Source organism: Haliaeetus leucocephalus, unplaced genomic scaffold (assembly GCF_000737465.1).
Source record: "Haliaeetus leucocephalus isolate CR32 unplaced genomic scaffold, Haliaeetus_leucocephalus-4.0 Scaffold93, whole genome shotgun sequence".
NCBI lineage: Eukaryota > Metazoa > Chordata > Aves > Accipitriformes > Accipitridae > Haliaeetus > Haliaeetus leucocephalus.
Window position 1 is genome coordinate 2,771,031 of NW_010972529.1, and position 25,592 is coordinate 2,796,622.

At 42.8% G+C, this 25,592-nt stretch overlaps 1 protein-coding gene across 3 annotated transcripts in view; it reads left to right on the forward strand.

Moving 5' to 3' along the window:
• The window catches only part of APP (amyloid beta (A4) precursor protein), a 232,634-nt gene that overhangs the window by 438 nt on the left and 206,604 nt on the right, over positions 1-25,592 (forward strand). The gene's annotated exons all lie outside the window — the stretch shown is intronic.

Here is a 25,592-nt window from a genome sequence, read left to right on the forward strand (position 1 = left end):
GCCCGCCGGCAGCCCGCGCCCCTCCGCAGCCGCCCCTGCCCTGCCCTCCCCCGGCCTGGTGGCACCCTCCGCCGGGCCCCCCCTCTGGGTGGGGCTGGGGGCGGGAGGGGTCGCCCGCACCCTCCCTCCGGCCGGGGGTGTGAGCGCACCGCGACCGCTGCTGGGGTCGGGGGGAGCCGGGCGGACCCCGGCGGGGCTGCGCAAGCCCGGGGCTCAAAAGAGGAGCCGACATGGCTGGGTGTCGGTGCTTCTCCCCCCCCCCCCCAACAAAAAAAAAGGTGTGGGAGGGGAGAGTTATCTCCTGGTCTCTTTCGGTCCTTCGTTGCCAGACCTCGGCCTTAAAACCTCAGCTCCTGTCCCCTGATATTAAGCCTCCCTTCTCGGGGGGGGAGGGCGTGCGGTGAGGTGAATGCCAACATTTAGCCTGCGAGCGGAGCCTGAGGCTTGCGCTTCCCCTTGGGCAGGGGGGTGCAGGCCTGCAGCTCCGGTGCCCTTCCCAGGAGGGACCCTGGTACCTGGGAGCGGAGAGGAGACCAGACGGCTCTCCGCCCCAGCTCTCCATCCCCACCGCCAAGGCTGCCAGCCACAGGCTCTCGCTTCGAGGTGTGATCTTGCCAGTGTTGAGCAGGGTATACCAAGCCAAGCAGCCGTAAAGATGCTCAGGGGTTTAAAGCTTCCAGTTCCAACGCTCGTTTGGGTTTATCAGCTCGATGCAACCATTAGTTGTCTGAATGCAACAGAAGGAAATTTCTGCCTTGGGTGCGCAGCTGAAGTAAAAAATGAGGTTTTACGATTGAGGCTGTGCTTCAGGATAGACCACAGAGGGATGGGCATTTCTGTTCAGTCCCTGTAGCCCTGGCCTTACAGAGGGGTGCGTAGGTATCGCCACTGTAAAGGTGCTTGCAAGAAAGGGGGCTTGCATTTTGCACCAAAACCGTTCGAGGCAGAGTCTGTATTCAGAGCCCTCTGCAATGGTGTCTGCCTTAGTGATATCTAGAATTTTCAGAGACATCCTTTGCCTCGAAACATTTGACTAAATGGGCACTGGTGTTTCTGCAGAAGCTTTTAATCTTGTTCTGTCATTCCACATGAACATTTGAGGCTTTGCGTTTAACTTTTTTTAAAATGTTTGATACCAGGGTAGGTTTTAACATCTGGTCTTCTGGTGTTTGTCAGTCTTGATACTCTAAAGTTGATGTTTTGAATAAGTGACTGTTTTTATAATGCGAAAATATTTCATAATAGGAATTGCATGCATGCATTTACCGCGCTTGAACTGTCTTCATATGCTAAAGTGTGAAATTTTGATGTTTGAATTAGATTAGATTCTCTTTAGATTTCTGTTCTGAAATGAAACATTTTTCCTGCCATTTTAACAAACGCTTTCTGGAAAGCAGCAAAGAACCTGTACTTTGCTTTCATGGAGAATGGTATAAGGAAGAGGGAAAGCAGGAAGAAAACAAATTCTTTCTATATTACACATGAAGAATTCCTTTCTAAAATTACAGGTAGATTAATATTTATTTATTCAGCTTTAAAGGAAATATTCCTTAGTGATGCTCCAGTGATGTGGTTGCTTAGCATGTTGCTTCTGCCACTCATGTGAATCATGCTTACTGGGGTTAAGAAATCCATTGGCCAAGAGCTCTCATAACTTGTGAAACCGTCATATTCTTCAGTAGCTATTTTTCCATTTACTCTCTTTCTTTTTTTTCTCCATTGGAAGAGCCTGAATATTTCTTCATTGTTTAGTTTTCAAGCAGACCTTTAGAAATGACTCTGCAATGTGGGAAGGGGAAGGAAACCTTTCCTTCGCTGCCATTACAGACTTCTGGTTCCTCTTCCCGTCGGTTCTGTTCCCGAATTCTCCTGGCAAAGGTTTTGCATTTGTTGAAGGGTCCTTTTTGCACTTCCTATTTAAAATGCTGCATGTGTTGTGGTGGGTGGCTGCATGGGTAAGGGGGGCAGGGCAGGCCCTCTGGGTTCTGGTGTGCCGTCAGAATGCTTGGCAGTCAGGTGGACAAATTAGAAGAGTAAAAAAGGAGCTTCTCCCTTGCTCCCTCATTTGCCTTTTGTTTGTTTAATGAGCAACAGACAATTTTGAGACTTGTGTTCTCTTCAAATGCGTTTTCTGGGGGGGGAAAGTGAGCAGCTGCTGTGCTTTTTCACAAAACATGTATGAAAACATGAAGAAGCTGACAAAATTTTGGTTTTTTAGGTTTTTTTCGTTAGCTGTTTGTGTGATAAATGCAAGTGATCTTTCTTAATCAGTTTTACTTGATCAGTGTTGAATTGTATGGCAAACCTGCAAGAAGTATAGATCGTCTTTGGCTTTTCACGACTTTCTATTTGCATGTGTTTAATAAATTGTGAAGGATAATAAATAGTTTGGTTTATAAGTTGTATGAAGAAAAGGCATGACAAATTCTTTTAATTGGCAGTCCTTTTCCAATACAAAGCTTAGCAAAATAGCTTAAGAGCATAGTAACTTCATGTAACTGCTTGATGAATTGGCAGCTGTTTTTCTGAGCAGAATAATTTTTTTTTAGTGACTCAGTAAAATAATTTACACAAGCTGTTGGGTGTGGAGACTTGGTCAAGAAATTAGTAGATAGGATCACAGGATCCCTCAGGAGGTCTCTGGTCTGACCCCCTGTCCAAACCAGGGCCAGCTCTAGGATCAGACCAGGCTGCTCAGGGCTTTCTGCGGTTGGGTCTTGAAAATGAAGCTCCAATGAGAGAGCCTGTGCAACCTTGCTGGGCAACCTGCTCCATCCATGGTTTGGTTGGTTCACCTCTGCTTTGAAACATGTCTCCAAGCTGTTCTTTGTTTATTTTTAAGACAGTGTCTCTAGGCTTAATTTATAATTTACATCCTTAATCCTGAATACTCTGAATAAGCGTCATTTTGAAATCTGTCACATCTTCCAAAAAATGTATGTAATAACCAGGAGTTGAAAAAATTGTATTTGGGTTTAATAAAAAACCCAAACTGTCAAATGTCCATGTATACGTATGCACATGTATGCAGACACATATTGCATTAAAAATCACCTAATGTGTCAATATAATGTACGCAAATATATATTGAAATCCCCAATATATTTGCATATTTAATGTATGACATTAAAATCACCGTCTGTGTACATCTGTGTATATACATTATATTAGCGTATAGGCTGTATTAAATCAATAGTCACTTGCATACCTCCTTATATCCAGGCAATGAAGAGACAAGGTTCTAGACTGCTACAGATAAAAATATTATAATGAGGTTTATGTATGGTAATAGGTTCATTGAAGTTGTTAGGTGAGCTGTCTGGTGTCGTTTTAACACATAAGTCTAGAGCTGTGTGGTATTGGATTTAAATTCTGGGGATTTTGAAAAAAAATCCTGCGGTGTAAGAAGATTAAAAGTAAAGCAAATTGAAAAAATACCAAACGACTTTCTGTGAGCTTGGTTAACTGTTAGAGTATGCTCTTGCGATGAGAGTTTACAACAGTTGCTGCCAGGCCGAGGATTGCCAAGAGCAATGTTGGTAACGAGCTTGAGCCTGGAATAATTCGGGGACAAAGGACTGCTCTTTAGAGCAGTCAAACTTTTGCTCTGACCTGCTTCCCACCCCCTACCCCGCCGTTTAAAACTGAATGCAGTTGGTCTGAAGAGCCCTTGTTCCCGTAACTTGATCTGGAATCTGTCCTCCTTCCCTGACTCACCTCCAGAAATACCTACAGATGAGGTTTGAAAACACATTTTCTGTCCCTTTTGGTGATACCAAACCAGCTGAGAATATCAGTCGGTAATGGCTGGTGTGTGGTTTTGAGTTTTCAGCCCTAAATAAGTTGCTTTTCTGCCCTTGATTGTAACGTGACAGTTCTGAAACCTGGGTATTTGTCTTCTTTTTTTAATTCATTTTGATTGAAAAACTTTTAGAGAGCTACGTGATTATTAAATCTTGTGCTCTGCTGTAGATTGCAAAAGCTCTGATGTCTCCAGTTACCAAAAACACCTACCTTTCCTTGTGAGAATTTAGTATATAACAAAAGAGGAACAAAATAAAATGCGGATAATGACCTCTGTTCAAGGGGATCAATTTGAAGACAGCCAGTTAGTTTGTGTGTATATATATTTATGAGTGTTTATTAAAAAAAGAACATCACAGCTCAAGCTTCTTGCTATATGGAGCATATAGTATTGTTTTGATGCTGCACTTTGTAGCAGAACAAATACTTGACAATGATTCACGTAATTACAATACTAAATTTCGCATGATGGAAATACGAGTAAGGGGCAATACACTCCACAGTGCGTAATTAATGCCAGTATCTTGCAGTGGCTCACAAAACATGCTTTCCAGATGGCAGGCACATCTTGGTGTATGAACGTAAGGATATTAAAATAAGTGATGCTTTTTAGAAGGGTGGAAAATCTTAAACCAGCTACTGACGGTAGGGACACTGCTGTTCCACAGTTGTGTGTTGCAGGTTTCTTGCCCTGCATTGATTAATAGAAACAGGAGAGAGTGATAGATATGGGTATTGCTGGTTTCTTCACTGTAGCTCCCAGTGTAACAACTTTGTAAGCACTGTGACTTCCTCAGCTGAGAAGCCAGACTTCTGGCTTGCCTGTGTTTTGATGGTCCTCCCAGTAAGTTCAGGAGACCTTACCTCCTCTTAAGGACTTAATATTAAAGGGTAAGTGTAGATTGCAGTGATTTACAAGACTTTCCAAAAGAAGCAAACCTTCTGGTCAACTGATGGCACTCCACTGATTGTGGGACAGCGGAGCTTTAAAACAGAGGAGCGTGTGAGCCAGTGTGCTTTGTGGCTTTGTAATCTGGCTGCTCCTTTCAGGCAGTAGTTAAACACTGCTGTTTGGCTGGCAACCCACCTAGCTCAGGAGCTGGCTGCTGAAAGCTGCTCTTCCTGCTTCCACCCGCTCCCCCTGTAAGCTCAGCCTTTTCAGTGCTCTTTGACCCCTCTCTAGGCTGGTTTTATGATCCTGTGCCGTGTTGAAAGAAATGACCTGTGCCTTTTTTGGTAGGTGTCAGCTTCTGGCAGACCTGAGTCAGAAAATGGCCACAAGCAGTCGAACTGGCTCAGCTAAAAGAGCAGGCAGCTTCTTTGGGGAAGAGTGCCAACCTCTGGAACCACATTTGCTGAAGTTTGTGTAATAGCATTTAATTAAATTGTTAGTCCCTTTGCCTCCCTCTGGTGACTTGCAGCAGGGCATGAACAGTGTCTTCACACCTGACCCCTCTTTGGTTCCTGATTGTTAAAAGTTAGTGTTGAGTCCCTGCAAAAGGCAAAAATCCCCAAGGAGCTGTGTTCAGGGATGGATAACTCCATTCAATTCCCACTGACCCATTTTGAGCTAATCCAGATAGGAATTCTCTGTTCATCCTTTTCTGGTCTGTCTTCCCCTAGAGCAGAGGTTATTTGTTCAACCACAGCAGATAACATATGACAGGAATGGGGCAAAATTGGTTGTACCTGTAAGTAAAGGCATTAAAAATTGCTCCTTTTCAGAGCAGGCTACCAATGTGATCCAGTATGGCAGTTTGATTTACATAATTTCTATTTGGAATTGTAATTAGTAAAACAAAGCACATGTCTAATAGGAGTTCAAGACGGGGGGAGGGTGACAAAATCCTATATTGTTTGGGAACTGTGTTTATATTGCACTTTGAGGTTTTTGAAACTGTGAAACAGGAGTTTACATATATACACAGCTCAAATTTAGGTAATACAGTTATTTTGTGCTCATAGATTTGAAATACACCATTACTTTTTTTTTCTTGTGGTGAAGGTGAAAATTGCCTCCTCATCCACCTCCAAAATTTAGTGGTATCCAATGGACACACATAGTAAAAAAATAGATATGGGGCAGGATTTTGGAGATATTTCCAATCTCCTTGTCATGCTATCACATCGCCTTTGTGCCTGCAGCAAACCTTCTCTTACCTTATCAGCACATTTTTAAAGTAGACATTACTCATTCTGAAGCTCTGACCCTGTAAAATTGATTTTTCTCTAAATTATGGTCTCTGCAAAGGGCTGATTTTTTTTTTTTCCCCACCTGCTTTGTCAGATGCCATGATACAGTTTTGAGACAAACAGTTAACTTCTTTCTTGGCTTAGTTGGGTAAATTTATTTGTAGCTGGAGTTTTGAATCTGGAATATGGGGTACTGAGCTCATATGGTAGTTTTATTGCTTTCTGCTTTCTTATAATTTGAAAAGTAACTTGAAAAACTACGTTTGTTCCCTATGTGTCACCTGGAAACATGGGGAGATAGATTCCCCCCCGCCAATGTATTATTGTTAAAGGTTTGATTCTGTTGTTAAATTTCAAAGCTTCTCATAAACTAAGTCATGGCTTCTAGGGGTTTTGTGGTTTGAAAAAAGGTCATTTTAATACACATCTCATAATGCCTGTATATTTGTTTATATAAACAGTGAAAAATACAGTATTATCTAGAGGAAGGTAAACTGAGGAAAAGAAGAAAACTGTTAATGCAACAAAAAGGCAGTGTCTTTAAAAAGGCATTCATTATTTTGGGTATTTTCCTTTTTTTTTCTATATAGGTGTTGTAAATTTAAATGTACTAAATGTTGATTGATTGTAGTTTAATTTTTGAGTACTTAGAGTATAGAAATGATGGGGGTTTGTGCATGCATCACATTAATAAGCATCTAAAGCTGTAGTGTGTGTTAAGCTGTTGGGTTGTTCTGAAGCTTGTTTGATATTCTTCTGCCGCTCTGCTATGTGTGCCTTGTCTGTCCTCTGCCCAGTTCTCTTAACTATGAAGTGGAATAAAAAATAAAATTACTTTTAATGATACGTCTTTCAGCATCCTAATTTCGTCGCTGTTTCCTCTTGCCAGTTCTGTCTTTGGTTTCATTAAGTCTTAGAAGGATAATATTGATCTGAAGTTGCTTAACAGCAAAATTGTTAAACTGAGAATTTTGGACCTCCAACTTGTCCTTCTTTCAGTGTTGCTTAGCTCCTAGAACTTCATTGCAAGCAATCCGCAGATGAGAACTTGTCTGTAATCCCAGCATCCAGAAGAATATGATTTATCGTGAGAATGTCAGCTTTACATCATTTTAAAAAAAGAAGGCAAAAAAACAAAAAAAACCAACCCCAAACTTAGCATTGATTGTTTGATTTTTATGTGGGAGAGTAAGGAGAGTTGGAAAGCCTAAAAAATCAAAGACCAAATAAGGAACCCAGAATACATGTGAGTGTTGAAGGGAGTTCTGAAGACTTCTGAAGGTCCCCAAGGGGTCCTGGACACTGGCAGTCTCTTTCACTTTTGTTTAGATTCATTTCTACCTTCATATTGTCTTCTTTCATTTCTCATAGGAATAATATAAATTGTGGGGAATTTTTTTCTTTTTCCTGCAGCCTTAGTGCCTGAAAAGCCAATTTCTCCTTTTCCACGTGCGGAGTGTTCTGCATAATCGTGATTGCATCTCTGGGCTGTTGAGGCGAAGTGTTTCACCTTTCACTGCTAGCCTGTCTGGCTGGTTTGAGTCCAGACTGAGGGACGTCTCTCATAAAAATCAGCATTTGTCTGGTTAGGTCACAAACTGTTTTATTTTGGTGAATGGCCAAGATGAGATGGGTCAGTGGGAGAGGGGTAGGTGCCCGCGATGGGCAGTTCTGCTGTGTGGTTGGGGAGGGAGGGTTATGGTATCGATTTGCCTTGGCACCCTGCACTGAGCTGCTGGCTCGCCATGGCTGACAGGCTTCATTAAGTCCCTGCTCTGATTATGGTGGGGCTTTCCTTTGGGCAGAGGAGGTAGCACCTTTCTGAAGGTGTTTGCAAGAAAATCCTGTGAACAGCTGAGCTTGGAGAGAAAATGTAATCTCTGATAAACAGCAGGGTAAGATTAAATCAAAGCATTTTGCTTTGAAATTGTAGTCTAAACTATTTCTGAAAACGTATTTAAACGAGACTTAGGATTTGTCGAACAGTTTTAGATTTATTTATGGCTACAATACAGATTCTTAACTACTAACCTCCTGTTTAAATCTAACAAAACTTCTGTGGGCAATGGGCAGAAATATTGAAGGTCGAGACCCAGGCTCTGAGAAGTGAGGCTGACATAGGTTGCTTGGCTCAACTGAACTGTCCCCTTTCATTTGAGTTGGGCTTCGCATGCTTGAATGCAAATGCATGCATCAATGTTGGTAAAGTGTTTTAAAGAAATTGTATCTCTTAACTGGTAAGAGGAAGAAAGCTTTAATTAATCTGTCACTTAAAAGAAAGCTTCTGAGTAACAAAAGGCTGTTACGTACTCCTATAAACCAAAAGACAAAATGTGACTTAGACGGTGCTGTTGACTTGTGAGACTTGACAGTAGCAGGTAGGAGTCTGAGTTTTCTCTTGTTGCTGTAAAACTGGTGTTTGATGTTGAGGCTAGTAATTAAGTGGCCTCCTCATTTTAAAGAGGGATGTTGAGGCCTGGAGCCTGTATGGAAGATGGGCCATGGGAAGGATTGGCGTTCGGCAAAGTTCCTCTGCCCGGACCTCCTGCCTCCTTGCCACCCCATGACTGAGCAGTGGGACTTTGTTGTGCAGCGAGTTTAGGTAAACTTGGCATGGATTTGAGGGTACCTTGTTCTGTGCTAGATGTGGTTTTGGGGAGCTGAGCCCATCCACTCTGGGAAGGGCTCAGGGAAGAGAGGGCCAGGACAAGAATTAGTGGCTCTGATGGATAGAGGTAATTTGGAGGCAGGGGGGGGAAGTTTTTCTTAATTCCAGCTCTAGAGGTAAAACCAGATGAGAAAAACAATCTGTAATTTATCAGAAGGAAGACTGAACAGTGCCTTGGTTGCCTCCACAAGGAGGAAATACCAGGCAACGAAAGGCATGCCAAGTACTGCTGTCTGGAAGGCAGTCAGATAGGAAACCAGGGACATGTTTTTGACAATGTGGTCTTGGGGCAAGCTGAGAAGGGAAATAATTTTTTGCCTCCAGATGTGAAGACTTGAAACTAATTTTCCAAAGAGGTAAATAAAGATGTTGGGCTTCCATCATGGTAAGCGGGAGAAATACAATAGTCTGTGATGTGCAGGAGGTCAGATGAGATGTTCTCTGTTCAAATCCTGGGATTTAAATTCTGTACCCATGGGGAACTTACAGTGCCTTTAAACATACGCCCTGAGGGGAATACAGTGGTGTCTGGTCATACAAGGTTTTGTAAACAATAATACTGTTTGGATATATAGCATAAGTTATTTGCTTGTTGATTTTAGGATATGAGTTTTGGTGTTATCAAAACATAATTAAGCCTTAAACTCGATTTGTTGTGTTGTTTTTTTTTTTAATTTATTTTAAACGTGTTGTGAATTAGCATTTTCTGTGACAAACTACTTAGTAGTATGGTTTGGGGTTTCACAGATAAAAGTGCATTAATATTTGCAAAACTATTCAGGGAAACAGTTGGAAAGTGTTTGTTCTTGGTGTTAAATTGGAATTAAAAAGTGAGTGATAAGTTTTCTGAACCTTTTAAAAGGTTTTGTTTTTAATCAGTGCTGCTGAAACAAAAGACCCTGGAGCTGGACACCAGCAGGCTGGGCTGGTTGGGATTATTTCCCATGCTGCCGGATAGTGCTGGACAAGTTTGTTTTGTGTCTGCTTATGGTTGTCCTTGCTCCATGCATTCAGCCCAGCTCTGTGGCTCTCCAAAACAGAAATTTTAAAGAAAGAAAGAAAAAAACCCCAGTTTTTAAGGAATTGACTCGAGTTGTAAATGGCCTTAACAGTAAGTTAAGGCATTTTCAAGTCTTCTCACTTTTTAAGTGACTGAGCCTGCAAAAGAAAAAAATATTGGGAGGATGATCACTAAATAATGTATCTTAGGAGCCATAGCTCCCCAGTGTTTCTGTAACAGCTGAGGTTGGTGTAAAAGGCCATGTGAGCCTTTGGGATACGCTGCGTTTAAGCTGGAGCACAGACTTTATGTCCATTACTTAATGCTTTTTAATTACAGAGAATAATTTGGGTAAGGAAAATATTTAAAATTTGAGGAATTGGGCACATCAGAAATCTGCAAGCTAAATTCCAGGATGGTACTCTTGCCTCTGCTGCCAGCAGCTCTCTCTGGAATTAGGCTTCTGGCAAGGTATGAGCTTGTCCAGCGAGATGAAAGAAACCTGAAGTAATTGTCAGTCTCTGCTTATCTCACCATTCCATCAGAGTATCATTTGTTTAGTTCGTAATGTGCTTGTCTGAAGTCTTAAGATTTGCTTTGAATTCTTGCCTTTACTTTGCCCTTTGCAAAAGCATGGGTGGGGACACCTCTTGGGTTCTCCCTCCCCTGGCCGAGCACTGTGGTTCTGGTGCTGTTCCTCTGTGGCTCTCCTGCCCATCTTGTCCGATGGGTGTTGTCAGGAGCTGTCCCTGCAGGGCTTGAGGGACTTCTGGGTGTCTTCCACACAAATGAAAATTCCTCTTCTTATTTACTGTGCAGTCAGTCTTACTGTTAGATTTGTCTTCAGGTGAGTGCTGTCTGTCTGGTGTTTTTCGGTATTCAGCTGCTTTTGTCTTGCTAACAGTTTTAATTCTTGTTTCAGGAGAAACAATGCAGCATAAGGTTCATCTAGGAGAAAAAAAAAAATGAACAAAACCCAGCAAAAAACACCCCAAAGAAACACCACCCCAACCTCCAATTCTCACTCTAGCTATCTTAGTTTGAGAAACATGGTGTTGCTGGCTTCCTAATTCAAAGACTGCTTTTAATCATGTCAGCAGCCAAATTTCTGGTCTGCCTGAAGGTGATCTGTAAGGGAAGAAAAATGGGAAGACCTTATATGCTGCTCTGTGGTGTATGTTGTAAAAACCAGACTAAATGGTTTTCCCGAGTTGATGGGAAGAGGCAATAAACAACTTAATGAGTGTTTTTCGAAAACTAGTGGATCTCTTGCAACAATCAAGTGGAAGAGTAGGGAGAAAGCCTTACAGTACTAATTAATCTTTAGGTGGTTTAGCACTTGCCAACTAAAATGCCTATAGATTTTGGTAACACAAACTTTGAAGATTCAAGCTTCTACTGTTTTGTTTGAATTAACAGTATATGTCATAGGATACCAAGTCTTCTTACTATACCAGGTGGTACAGAAATCCAGAACTGATGTGTGGTTTTGGGGGGTTTGGTTTTTGTGAGTTTTTTTTGTTTGGGTTGGGTTTTTGTTGTTGTTGTTGTTGGTTTTGGGTTTTTTGTTTGTTTGTTTTGGGTTGGTTTTTTTTTTGAGTCAAACTGTTCAGGAAAGAAAGGGGGAGTATTTTTAGCCAACTGCTCCCATGACCTCAATTACATGTCCTAAAAAAGCATGTAATTCCTTTGGGAAGTGTCTCTGTGTTTTCAGTCCTATGTAGTTAAATCACGGCATCTAAATTGGTACGATGTTGAGAATATCGAAGGTTTTGAATTTTGAAGGTGTGTGTCTGGTCCCCCTTGTCATTCTGCTTGTGCTTTGAAAGGAGAAAATGCATCTGAGGCAAGAACGGCAGGCAGGCTTGTGGGTAGCCTGCCCGCCCTGTTGGGATGTGGCACGTTAATTTCATAAGAGATGCTTTTCTAGGTATGACTTTTACCTTTTCCTTTGGGAAACTGGGGACAGCACAGCTTTCTGAAGAACTTCCTTTAAAATAATGTTTATTTTTTCTAGAAATGTTACTTTGGAGACTTTGTTTAAATTAGAGGTGGGGAGGGGGGTGGGTTGTCACTAATTGCAAGTTCTGTATTCTGGCTACACCCTTACGTCTTTCAGAGAGGGTTTATCTCTGTAGTCAGTAAAGCCAAGTATCAAGAACAGAAGATATATAGAGCCTAGAAGTGAAATAGGAGTTGAACACTTACAGAGTTAAACTGAAACTTCCATGCAAGCTAGATTCCCCTATAAGTAGCAATAATGGGGAAGTGCCTTGTAAACCAACAGTTGACAAGTTAATTGCATGAGTTTTAATATACCTTTTAAAAAAACCCAAACAAACCAACCATCAAGAAATGGAAAGGATATAATGGCTTTCTTTTCAAAACCACCGCTCTGGTTATGAATTTCTGTTTGCAGAGCAGAGTAAATAATGTAGTTCTACAGCTTGCATTGTTTTGATTAGGAGTTCAGAAATGCTTATCATAATTGCTGGATTGTTGGCACTTGCAACAGGTAGCTGGGATTTTTTGAGAAATTGCTCACTTACAGCATACCACAGGAGTGTTGGAAAAACAGAATTTTGTTTCGACATAGCTAAAAATGCAATATTAATAGAGAGCTTGTCATTTGCAATAGGAGTGCTTCATCTCAGTGAGGCTCTACTGTCCTCTCAATCTTCAGTAAATTTTTAATTTTGTACTTGGTTTCCATGGTAATGCAAGGGATGGTGTAACTTGTGTGAGGAAGTAGGCTCGTTTAATTTTATAGATGTGGGTATAGATATTGCATTTGTTATGCACACAGGTATATTTTTTTAATAAAAATATATGCTTTTATGTAATGGTGGTTGTTACGGGATTTTTTTGGTTTGTTTTTTTTTTTTTTTCCAGCTGGGTTGTTAGATCTGTGTATGTAAATCCTCGACACCTTCCCCCTGCTGACATGTGGGATAGCTGGAGTTATCTGCAGAACTAATGCCGAGTTAGAGAATGGGTTTGGTTGCTGAAACTGTTTGAAATATGTTGCCCAGCTGTACTTGAAGGTACACATACAACAGATATTTCAGTAATGCTGGGTTAGTTGACACACCCATGTCTCTGGGAAGGAAGAGAAATCCACCCTGTCCTTAATGATGGGAGGGGATGGGAAAGATGCATTAAAATTACATGCTTTACTTTCAATAATTGTCGCTGGGAAAGGTGATGCTCAATACGTGCCTGCGTTGGCTTTGTGCTGGGAAGTCTTCTTAACTTGTGTTCCGTCTGCTTGGTGTGCGCTCCACACCATCACTGCTATGCCTGCCACTTCCGCTTCTTGGTTTCTGCTGCCCTTCTTTGGTCCTCATCCTCGAAGCTGCGGTACAAGCCACGGGTTTCTGCTACGTGCCACAACTGTCTTCCAGAAGCGCCTCTCTTCAGCCATTTGCAGGGATGGCATTTCTGCCATCCTGCTTTAATTTTTGGTTTGCGATAGAGTGTGGGTGTACTTGGATTGTTGTTTTCCCTTCTCCACGTGTGAGCACATACCGTTCCCACACAGATAATTTTTCTGAGATGTCAGAGAGAAACAATTTTCTCTCAATGAAGCTTAGCTCTTAAGACGATGTTCTTCTGAAATGGCGGTGAGTGAGTGTCTGATTCCCTTCTCCTGGGGAAGTGATGCCAGACCAAAGAGTAGGCTCTGGCAAGGCACTACAGTTCCCCTACTAGCCGCATCTTTTTGTCAGCTTTGGCCATACCTTTGGGAAGCAAGACACTCCTGATAGTTGTGTACAGTTATTATGGCTTTGAGGGAGACACTTTTTTCCCCAACAGATACCAGTTCTGAACGAGTTTGTACTAGAAGGCAGCGGTTGTCAGTTTGCTAGCAGGTCTGATAGGTCTGTGGACTATTTCTAATAACTTTGCAGAAGCAAGCTAAGAGAAAAGACCCGCTTCCATAAGCCTAGCTCGTTTGGACTAGGGTGTGCATTTCCTACACCTTTTTTTAGAGCCTCTGGGGAGGGGGAAGGAATCGTGTTGAGCCTTGTCTGGCTATGAGGCACGTGGTGCTATCAGTTGATAAACCTTGTTTGAAAAGGCCTGTTAAGTCTTGAAGAGGAAAATGTTGTCACAGTGAGTGTAGAGGATGCAGTAGGTTTGTGTTGTGGTACAGGGTGGGTTGCTGCAGTGCTTTGGTTTCAAGAAACTCTGAGTCTGATGATGTTGGTGTTCCCTTTTGATTAAAGTTGGTGGCTTTATGCTGTGCCCGTATTAGTATTTATGTTCAAATCACAAGGGTACGCAAGGAGAAGGTGCTGATGGGCTGACTCGCTGGGCTTGGCACTGTGCTGTGGGGTGGCCTTCAGGCACGTGGGCTGGCTTCTTCCATGGTAGAACCCAACCAGAAGGTGTTCTCCAGGAACATACCCAAAATGTGCTGGCCCCTCGTGGATGCCCATGCCACATAACTAGACTAGGTGTGATTGGAAAGGAAACGCACCAAGCACTGGTGGAAGCACAGCCGTTCTGCTTTGCAGGTCATCTCCGTGTCCAATGTAGTCGTAGCCGCAGAGGTGGGGGGGATGACAATGTCTTCCAACTGTGACAGCTTGTAGGGACACTCGGTTTGTCTAAGGTAGCATAGTTACTGAACCGTTGTCAGAAATGTAACAGTGCGTGTTAAAAAGAAAAATGTAAGCATCAAACTACTTGGGACATTTCATTGTGACTGGTGGGTGTAATGCAAGGAATTGCTGCCTCTCCTGTCTCCCAGTGTCACCTGTCTAACAAAGGCACTGGGGCCGCCATGTCTGTGGCCAGAAGCTGCAGTTACACACTACTGTCCTTCTGTTAAGGCTCCAAGTGAAGGGGATGGGGGATGTGGTCTTAAATAGTGTTTGCGAAGAGAAAAGTGCAGCTTGAAGATAATGGTTTTTTGCACCTCTCTCCTTTTTATAGGGGCAAAAAATGGTATGTGGCCATTTGGGAAAGAACGATTAAAGCAATCCGTATCTCTTACAAACCACTTAGTGACTCCTTCGTGCCATCTCCAAGCACATCCCTCTGAGGGCACGGTCGCATCTGCTGTTACAAATGGATTGGCACTGAGGAAGTGTGCTGAGTGGGCATGTGGCTGGGACCCAGGCTCCCCAGGCATCCGTCCCAAACCTGAAGGGGTTTGTTGTCGTGTTCGGCATTTAAAGGAGCACTGCAAGAGCAAGAAACAGTTTCCTTCCACCTTTGGAGTAGCTGCTGCTTTCTATTCTGGTTGTGAAGTGGATGTTTTAAGAACATTTTGATGTGGTTTGGATGTTATGTTTGGATGTAGGCTAAAGGTGGCAAAGCTGGATGCCTAACCTGTACATGTGTGGTTTTGGCTGTTTGTTTTTTTCTAAGTGCTGACTATTTGGAATCTCTAATGAAATTCAGAGAAATTATTGCTCCCTAGAAGTATAGAGGCTAGCTCAAGTTTTCTTTTTTTTTTTTTTTTTTAAATCCTTGCCCAGTCATTTCCTCTGTTGTTACCTATTTGGTGAAGATGTGAAAATAAGAAGACTCTTGCTAAAACGGGTAATGACGTGGAAATACAAAGCCTATTGTAAGTGAAATCCAAACAGTCTGAAATGGCATTGCAGGCTGCTGGGGTTGCAAACAGTGTTTGTGCTTGTGTGTTGACATGTATGCATACTGAAGACAACTAATGCTAATTATATCTAGCTGTAGAGTGCCTGTGTGAGGAGAGAGTCAGATGGACAGGGCTTATTAGTATCTCTGAACTTGTATTTGCTCGCTTGAGTGGATAATGTAAGCTTGGGGTTATCTTACCTCACCCCCACCCTTTAATAAGTAGTACATTAAATTCATCCTGCTAATACTCTCCTAAAGTTTACCTCTGGAGTAATAAAATCAAAGGCAGCTCAGATAATACTGAGATGTGACTCTTTTTGCTCTGATAGTTTGTGTCTGCAAAAGCAAATGTGATGTCAGCTCCATGGCATCAAGCAAAATCGTAAGAAGAGTGACTCTATGTGTGTAGGGTTGAACGCTCCAGCTCTCAATGTGTAACCCAATGTCCTGGTTTCAGCTGGGATGTAGTTAGCTGTCTTCCTAGTAGCTGGTACAGTGCTATGTTTTGAGTTCGGTATGTGAAGAATGTTGATAACACTGATGTTTTCAGTTGTTGCTCAGTAGTGTTTAGACTAGAGTCAAGGATTTTTCAGCTTCTCATGCCCAGCCAGGGCACCTGACCCAAACTGGCCAACAGTGTATTCCATACCATGGGACGTCCCATCTAGTTTAGGAACTGGGAAGTGGGGGGGCAGGGATTGGCTGCTCGGGGACTGGCTGGGTGTCGGTCGGCGGGTGGTGAGCAATTGCCCTGCGCATCATTTGTACATTCCAATCCTTTTATTACTACTGTTGTCATTTTATTAGTGTTATCATTATCATTATTAGTTTCTTCTTTTCTGTTCTATTAAATCGTTCTTATCTCAACCCAGGAGTTTTACTTCTTTTCCTGATTTTCTCCCCCATCCCACTGGATGGGGGGGGAGTGAGCGAGCGGCTGCGTGGTGCTTAGTTGCTGGCTGGGGTTAAACCACGACACCCAACAAACAAGTATTTCTAGCAAATGAAAACGTTACCCAATTGGAAAAATAAATAAAACCCACCCTGACCTTTTTTTATAGGTCTGTAAAGGTTTCCAAGAGTATATCTGTATTTTCGTGCTCTTTTGCTGAAAGTTGTGATGCTGGTAAATTACTTTACTATCCAGTGTTCAGTTCTTCACTGAACACCTGAATTATTTTTCAGCTTTTATCTTTTCCTTCTTCCTAAGAACAACACGGTTAGGTTTAGCAGCACAGCTCGGATGTTATGTTTGAGTTGAGGTAGTTCTTAATCATCTTTTATTAAAACCATCCATTTATAATTAAACTAATTTGTGGTCAGATACTCAGGTGCCTTGCAGAAAAATTGATGATAATGCTGTAGCATCATGTATTTTTTCAGAATTTTTAGCAAACTAATTAAAATGTCACTTATCTCTTTTTGTGTTTTTCTTAAATTAACAATCTGTTAAGAGTTTCCAGCTGTTTTTTTTTTTTCAGATTTGCTTAATACATAACTATAATCCTTCTTAATTTTATCATAGTTTCTGTAATGTCAAAAACTTTTAATGAGTAGCTTGCTCATGCCCCTTTATGGAAGTGTTTCGTAGCATTGCATAAAAATTTTATGATCAAAGGTCTTGGAAGGAGAGGTTTGGACAGAACTGCAATGTCTTCCTTCAGCAACTGCTTCAGGTATTTCCCAGCATGATGCTTGGAAATGCAAAAATGATCAAGGTATGCAATGCAAGAAGAGTAAACCATGGTCAGTTATTGTCATGTAGGTGATAGTCCCAGTTTGACATTTCACTGGGAAATATGCTAATTTTTTCTTAATAACTTAGCTTCACTTTTTAGTCTGCTGGGAATAACATATAAATGTGCATTATGTGGGATCTGTACTCTTGGTGGAGAATATTTCTCTGCTAATTATGTATCAGGTGTACCAATGGTAGATACTTAAAACAGGGAAGTTAAATGAGTGCCAATTGCAAATCTGGTCTTGCAGATGGAATAAATGGCTAAGTATAATTGAAGAATGTACTGCGGTGACTATGCATTTTGCATATGTTGAAGATGAATGTACTTTAAGAAACTGTGAATGTGTACTGACTCCCAGCATGAACTGACTTCCAGCATGTCTTCCTCGGTCATTGTTATTGCTGGAAGAGATCTTCTGTCTTACCTGTAATGACAAATAAATTGGGCTGACAGAGATGCCACTAGGCTGGGCTCTGCTGTGTGTCAGGGCCTTAGAAATGAGAAAGGATTGGAGCTGTAAGAGTATGAAGAGGAACAGCTGGATATGGCAACTTGCATCCGAGTGGCAGGCTTTTCTTTTACAGAAAGAAAGCAATGTTTTCAGAAGCGTGATAGACCTTAACAAATGCAGTAATATTCTCACCAAAGCATTACTTCTACTCATGGTTTTCAGATGTTTGCTAGAGTTGCTGTTGCAGTGTGTTATGTTGGAAGGAGAGGAGAAATGTGTGGAGGTGTCTGACAAAAACCAAATGTCAAGTTGCTGTTCTTGAATGAGGACGAGATGAAAAGTCAAATGTTCTGCCTGTCTTGGAGGGAGATGTCTTAACTTTTGAGCACTGAAAGCTAGGCTACTGACTTTGGTCTGAAGTTGGTTCTCTAGAGCGTGATCTTTGGTCTCTGCAAATTCATGGGATCAGAAATTTTGCAAACCCAGGTTAATGTAGTTGCTGTTGTATGAACAGCTTGACATTATTAAGGTTCAATATTGGTAGGCTCTGATGCATTATTGCAGGGATGAAGAGACTGAGGCAAGGGCTTTATGCAGTAGTCATAATCGGTTTATGTGTAAGTTTGTGCCACTGTCCATCTGCCCCAGTTAGATTTGAATAGCCTAGTGGAACCTAGACTGAGGTTGTTTACGATTCAGGATACAGAAAAAACAAATCTGAAATTTGATGACATGGAGGAAATGCTTGACTTGATAGGAGGACTCTTAAATCTAAATATGCTGGAATTTCAGCACTCCGTCTGACATGAAAACACTTCCTATTTATATTTCATTTTAGGCTTTAATGCATCACGTGACACTATGTGCTTGCAGCTTCAGCACTTGTGATTTATTGAGGGTATTGCTCCATATTTTATGATGACGTCAAGTGAGGCAAATAGCATCAGTCACGTGCTGTGATGGATATAGGCCTGGTGGCAGAGCAGGTCTGAAGTGGTCCCAGCCTGTCTGGGTGTGCACATGCTGCTTCGGAGCTCTCTGCAGCTCAAGGAATGAAGAGAATCATAATGCAAGCCATCCAGGATAGTAGAGACCACAGACAGCTGGTTTTGGGTGTGTGGGATAAACAAACACATCAGCTTTGAAGGCAAGGGAGGGTCCTGCCAGCCTGGGAGTCATCCTTCTTTTCTGCACTTCTACTATGTCAAGTTCATCCTGAAATGGGAAGAAACTGCCCTGAAAATGAACAGCATTGTTGTGTGTAAGGTTATATGCTGTGCTTAAGCTTGGGAGTTTTGGGGTCCTGTGGCATGCAGTAATTGTGCAAGAAGAAGAACTCATGGTGCTTTGAGTCTAAAGGTTTTAACTAGCCAACATTTGTACAGTAGGCATTACTAGTAATTTTATTCTTCTGCCATAGCTGAAGTTAAAATGAGCGTAAACGAGAAGTACTAGAAGCTGTTTGAAGTTTTCTGTATACCAGGCACTCAAAATGATTCTGTTTCTAGAGGTGGCTGGTGCTTTATATGGCTGCCTGGCATTTATGGATCATCCTTCTTGGAAGGACATCTATTATTGCTGCTGTATCCTTATGATTTCTGTTGAGTTAGGATTAAGAAAAAAATGTTGGAATCATGTTTAAAGTCAGGAGTAGTAATAAAAGGAGCAGCCAAAATCAGGCTTTATTCTGTCACTGATTTCACTTTCAATGCTGTAGCTATAAAAAAAAACCCCAAAGTAGTTGTTTCCAGCTATCGTTTTTAGGGCAATAATCAGTGTTGCATCTGGACAAGAGGGCAGAGAGTTTTCTTGTTTACTCTACTGTGAATTTCCATGTGTGCCTGCTAATAGTTCCTATATAAATGCCCGATAATGTCACCATTAGACATTTCCCCCCATTGTACTTGGGGAAGAAAGACTGGGAAAATCTTCAGGTGAGAAGTGAGCTTTAAGTAAATGTGAGAGTCTGGATGGCTTTAGTCTGTTTCCTTGCTGTAAGAGGATCATTTTTGTCAATGATTGCCTCAGTTGGCCGAGGCAAGCAGCTCCGGGGGAATGGCGACAAGTTCCTGCCCAGCGCGGCAGGCCCTCCTCTGTGACTACCCTGCCTTCCCAGGTGCCCTGGCATCATAGGTATGAGGCTCTGCAGTTGGAGCCAAATAATAATGAGAGTGATGGTTCATCTAGCTTGGAGGTGTCACTGAGGTTAAGTAGGCCTATGCCCTGTGTCAAAACTGCTTCCATAAAGAAAGAAAGACGGGTCGTTGTCATAGGAGACTCCCTCTTGAAGGGAACAAAAGGCCCGATATGCAGACTGGACCCACTCCTTAGGGAAGTCTGCTGTCTCCCTAGGGTCCAGGTTAAAGATGTGAAGAGAAAGCTTCCTACCCTGGTATGGCCCTCAGATTATTATCCATTACTGATTTTTCAAGTAGGCAGCAATGAATTTGCAACAAGAAGTTCAAGGGCAATCAAGAGAGACTTCAGGGCCTTGGGGCAACTGGTTAAGGGATCAGAAGCACAAGCAGTATTCTCTTCCATCCTTCCAATTCCAGGGAACGATGAGGGATGAAACAGGAAAAGCCAGCAGATCAGTATCTCGCTCCAGACCTGGTGTTACTGGCAGAAATTTGGGTTTTTTGATGATGGATTGGTTTACACAACACCAGGCCAGCTGGCGACAGATGGGGTACACCTGTCTCAAAGGAGGAAGAGGATCTTTGCACAGGAGTTACCAGGGCTCAGTGAAAGAGCTTTAAACTAGATTTGAAGGGGGGAAGAGATAAAACCAGGCTCACTAGAGATAAGCCTGGGGGCAGCATGCCAGTGTTTGAGGGACAGCGTGCTAGCGAGGTTCTTTGGTCTGCTGTCTTAGTGGAGGTAGGGGATGGAGATCCATGGGGCAGCAAAGACATAAGGGTTATTGATGTGTTAGACGAAAGCACCTGAGAATGATCATGTAGGAATTAGGGCTTCTCCCTGCAAAGAGGTGGCAGGATCAATAGCCCAACTGAAGTGCGTCTACACCAGTGCATGCAGCATGGGCAACAGACAGGAGGAGCTGGACGCCGTTGTGCAGCAGGAAAACGATGACATAGTTGCCATCACAGAAACACGGTGGAATGACTCGCACAACCGGAGTGCTGCAATGGATGGCTATAAGCCCTTCAGAGAGGATAGGCAAGGAGGGAGAGGTGGTGGGGTAGCCTTGTATGTTAGGGAGTGTTTTGATTGTCTAGAGCTTAATGATGGTGATGATAGGGTTGAGTGTTCATGGGTAAGAATCGGGGAAAGGCCAACAAGGCAGATACTGTGGTGGGAGTCTGTTATAAACCACCCAACCAAGATGAAGAGGCAGATGAAATATTCTGTAAGCAGCTGGGAAAAGTCTCACAATTGCTAGCCCTTGTTCTCTTGGGGGACTTCATCTTACCAGATATCTGCTGGAAATACAATACAGCAGAGAGGAGGCTCCTGGAGTGTGTGGAAGATAACGTCCTGACACAGTGGGTGAGCGAGCCACCTAGGGAAGGCACCCTGCTGGACCTGTTGTTTGTGAACAGAGAAGGACTTGTGGGTGATGTGATGGCTGGAGGCTGCCGTGGGTGTAGCAATCATGAAATGGCAGAGTTTTTGATCCTCGGAGAAGTAAGGAGGGGGGTGAGCATAACTGCTACCTTGGACTTGCGGAGGGCAGACTTTGGCCTGGTTGACATAGTCCCTTGGGAGGCAGTCCTGAAGGGCAGAGGAGTCCAGGAAAGCTGGACATTCTTCAAGAAAGAAATCTTCAAGGCCCAGGAGCAGGCCATCCCCATGTGCTGAAAGATGAGGTGGTGCGCAAGAAGACTGGCCTGGCTGAACAGAAAGCTTTGGCTGGAACTCAGAAAAAAATAAAAGGAGTTTATAACCTTTGGAAGAAGGGGCAAGCAACTCGGGAGGACTACAAGGATGTCGTGAGGTTATGCAGGGAGAAAATTAGAAGGACAAAAGCCCAACTAGAACTTAATCTGGCTACTGCTGCAAAAGATAATAAAAAATAATTCTATAAATACATTGGCAACAAAAGGAGGGCTAAGGAGAATCTCCATCCTTTATTGGATGTGGGGGGAAACATAGTGACAAAGGATGAGGAAAAGGCTGAGGTACTTAATGCCTTCTTTGGTTCAGTCTTTAGTAGTAAGACCAGTTGTTCTCCGGGTACCCAGCCCCCTGAGCTGGAAGACAGGGATGGGGAGCAGAATGAAGCCCCCATAATCCAAGGGGAAATGGTTAGCGACCTGCTACACTACTTAGATACACACAGGTCTGTGGGGCTGGATGGGGTACACCCAAGGGTGCTGAGGGAGCTGGCAGAAGTGCTCACCAAGCCACTTTCCATCATTTATCAGCAGTCCTGGCTAACTGGGGAGGTCCCAGCTGACTGGAACTTAGCAAATATGATGCCCATCTACAAGAAGGGCCAGAAGGAGGATCCAGGGAACTACAGGCCTGTCAAGTCTGACCTCAGTGTTAGAGAAGGTTATGGAGCAGATCATCCTGAGTGCCATCACAGAGCACATACAGGACAACTGGGTGATCAGGCCTGGTCAGCATGGGTTTCTGAAAGGCAGGTCCTTCTTGACTAACCTGATCTCCTTCTGTGACAAGGTGACTTGCTTAGTGGATGAGGGAAAGGCTGTGGATGTTGTCTGCCTAGACATCAGTGTGCCCAGGTGGCCAAGAACACCAACAGCATCCTGGCTTGTATCAGAAATAGTATGGCCAGCAGAAGCAGGGAGGTGATTGTTTCCCTGTACTTGGCACTGGTGAGGCTGCACCTCTAATACTGTGTTCAGTTTTGGGCCCCTCACTACAAGAAATACATTAGGTCCAGAAAAGGGCAACGAAGCTGGTGAAGGGCCTGGAGCACAAGTCTTATGAGGAGCGGCTGAGGGAACTGGGGCTGTTTAGTCTGGAGAAGAGGAGGCCCAGGGGAGACCTTATAGCTCTCTACACCTACCTGAAAGGAGGTTGTAGTGAGGTGGGTGTTGGTCTTTTTTCCCAAGCAACAAGTGATAGGACAAGAGGAAATGGCCTCAAGTTATGCCAGGGGAGGTTTAGGTTGGATATTAGGAAAGATTTCTTTACTGAGAGGGTTGTCAAGCATTGGAACAGGCTGCCCAGGGAAGTGGTTGAGTCACCATCCCTGGAGGTATTGAAAAGACATGTAGATGTGGCACTTAGGGACACGGTTTAGTGGTGGACTTTGCAGTGTTAGGTTAACAGTTGGACTCAATGATCTTGAAGGTCTTTTCCAACCTAAACAATTCTGTGATTCTATAAGCACTTACAGTTTATACCAGTGTGTTAAGGGATGGTGCCACAGCCAGTTAGTTCTGGACAGTTGTATCACTGTCCAGAAGCCTGTCCTTAGAATAATTTGGTGGATTTAATTGATTTTCCACACATTCCCTCTTCCATAGCAATATAAGTCTCAAGTCTGCATATTAATCAATACTGCATAAAACATTCAAGTTTCTTGAACGCCTTGTGTTTTTGCTGAAACGTGTTGAAAGCTCAGGTGGTAACACACAGGATTACTGCCAAAAAAATTTCTGGTGCAAATGGAAATTTCAGGATGGGGAGCTTCATTACGATGGCTGCTTGGAGGTGGACCCAGGCTCCTTTTTGATTCAGTTGTGGGGTAGCCAGATGAGCCCAAGTTTGATGCCGGTGTGTGACCTGTGCGGTTAGCAGCTGATGCAGCCTGCAGTTTGCATCACGCTTCCAGTCCAGCAGCTCTGGGGCAAGCCCCTGGGGGGACAGGCAGGGTGGTATGGTGTTATAAAGGGACACAGAGGTTAGCTTGCTTTGTTGCCTTGGGTTAGCTTCAGTTTTCAGATTCCTAATCATTTCAAGCTTGTGTTTTCACTGTGTGAGGCATACTTGTTTCTTCTTCTGCATATTGTCCTTGCTGCAAGTTGGTGTTAATTAGGCCACCACTTATATCTCGTTTTTGCTGACAGGCAGTTTTCGCACAGACTCTTGCAGTGTGTTGCTGTGTATGGCTGGTCAGTCTCGTGTAGTGCCAGCTCAGGCTTGGGTGCTTGCGGATGCCTCTTAATTGATTTGGCCTCAGTGTGACCAGATCAAATGTTGCTCTGCGTGATCTTGTTACATTCAACATCTTGTAGCTTATGCCAAGTGTTTTGATACCTGCCTGACCGCAGACGAGTTTATTTTCTGCTTTTTGTAATTTGTTTATGATAAGCTGAATGGAGAATTAGAAAACAGGTAATGTTTCTGTAAAAAAAAAAAAAAAAAAAATCTGCATGATCCATGTACTTCATGTACATGTACTTCAGTTACATTTGTGTGGTAGCTCAGAATTGATTGTCTCAGCCCTTCACCCTGCTGGTGGAAGAAGATCAGGCTCCCTGGCTGGATTGGTGACCCAGTTCATCACTCTCCTGACTTTAGGAAGCTAGCAGTCCCTGGGATTGTCTAATAGTCAACACCGTTCTTCAAACCAAGAAGTCAACAGAAGACCCACTTGGAGTTGGTCTGTGTTGAGATGAGTGTTTCGGTTTATAAGAGGCTTCTGTAGCTTCAGTGGCAGCTGGTTTCGTGGGGAAGCATTGTTCCATTCTGGGGAAGCGAGTGATGCTCCTCATTGGTGTGTTGATCTGGTCAGGTGAGGAGTGTTTCACACTTCACCTGTGGGTTTGTGTGGGACACTATCCTGATGTTACTGTTTGTTTTGTTTGTGAGAAAATAATTCCACCTTTTACTCTTAAACTTGCATCCTTGGCAAACTCACTAGAGGTCTATATTCCCCAGTGGATTTTGCTGATGTATGAGATGGAGTTGTCATTGCTGTGCTGGTGTATACATTATAGCAGTCTTGTTTGTGCAGGAAAAATAAAAGGTCTTTTTTCTTTCTTTTCATCTACCTCTTCCTCTCTTCCCTGCACAAAGCTCAGAGATGGGTATTCTAGACAGCCCATGTACTGATTTTTATAAGGAGTAATATTGGCTTTGAATCTTCAAGTTTGTTATTATTAAAAGTAACTAACTTTTTCTTCGATCAGTTAAGGGGGATGTGGAGGGAGGCTACAGATCCAAGAAAACAAATTAATATTTTGAATGAGATCTTTTCTGCAGGTGTTATGTAGAGCTGTTGTATGTGTGATGTACTTTTTCATAAAACTTTAAAACAAGGATTTAATTGCTGGCAATTTCAAACTAGGTTTGGTTTCATGGCCTCAATGAGTTTCTGCAAATGAGATAGTTTGGGAAGGGAATTATTTTGGTTAATTGTATTAAGGTCTGCACTGAATTCATGCAGAAACATGTCAGTATTGGTGAAAATGTGGTGTTCATTTCTGATATCTTGATTGTGAATGTTTATTTAAAAAAAAAAATATTGAATGGAACATCAATGAACGATTTTTGCTGTGGACTCCAATTATAGTTCCTGGAACTAGCTCCTGACAGCCTACTTCATTCTAGGTCTTGCATTTATTTTTGTATTCCTTGAAGCTTAGTAAACACTTAAATTGATACTGTGTTTGTGTTTTCTCTGCCTCAGTATGTTTGTCCATAACAAATGGTTTCCAAAACTGAATGCAGTATTTTAGCTTGACTAGTAGCAAATGCTTTCTGTGATGCTTTAATCTTACATTTCCACCTTTCAAGAGTCAACAGAACTGCCTGGATAAGGCTTGAAGGTGGAGTGGGCTAAAAGGGGAAAAAGCATGAGTGCTTTCCCTTCCTCTTCCCTTCCCCTCATCTGGTGTCCACTCAGTCTTGTCCCCCTCTTCCTTATCGTGTTTGCTCTCTGAGAAGGCCCTGAGTTGGCTTCTTCTGAAGGGACCTGTTGTTTTAGTGAGTATTTTTCTTACAGCTGCTCCCATTTTACTAATGGCAAGAAAAGAAATGTCCTGCTGTTGTAAAGGCCTCGCTTTCTGTCCATTGTAAACTGACCTGTGCAAAGAGAGAGGAAGAGCTTCTTACCTTTCCTTTGCACACATGCATTTTTTGTATGATGATGTAGTAAAGGAATTATGTGTGCGGGTTCTGAATGAAAACATCAGCCATGTACTGATCTCTTCCAAGAGTAAATGCTTGGGTTTATTTGTATTG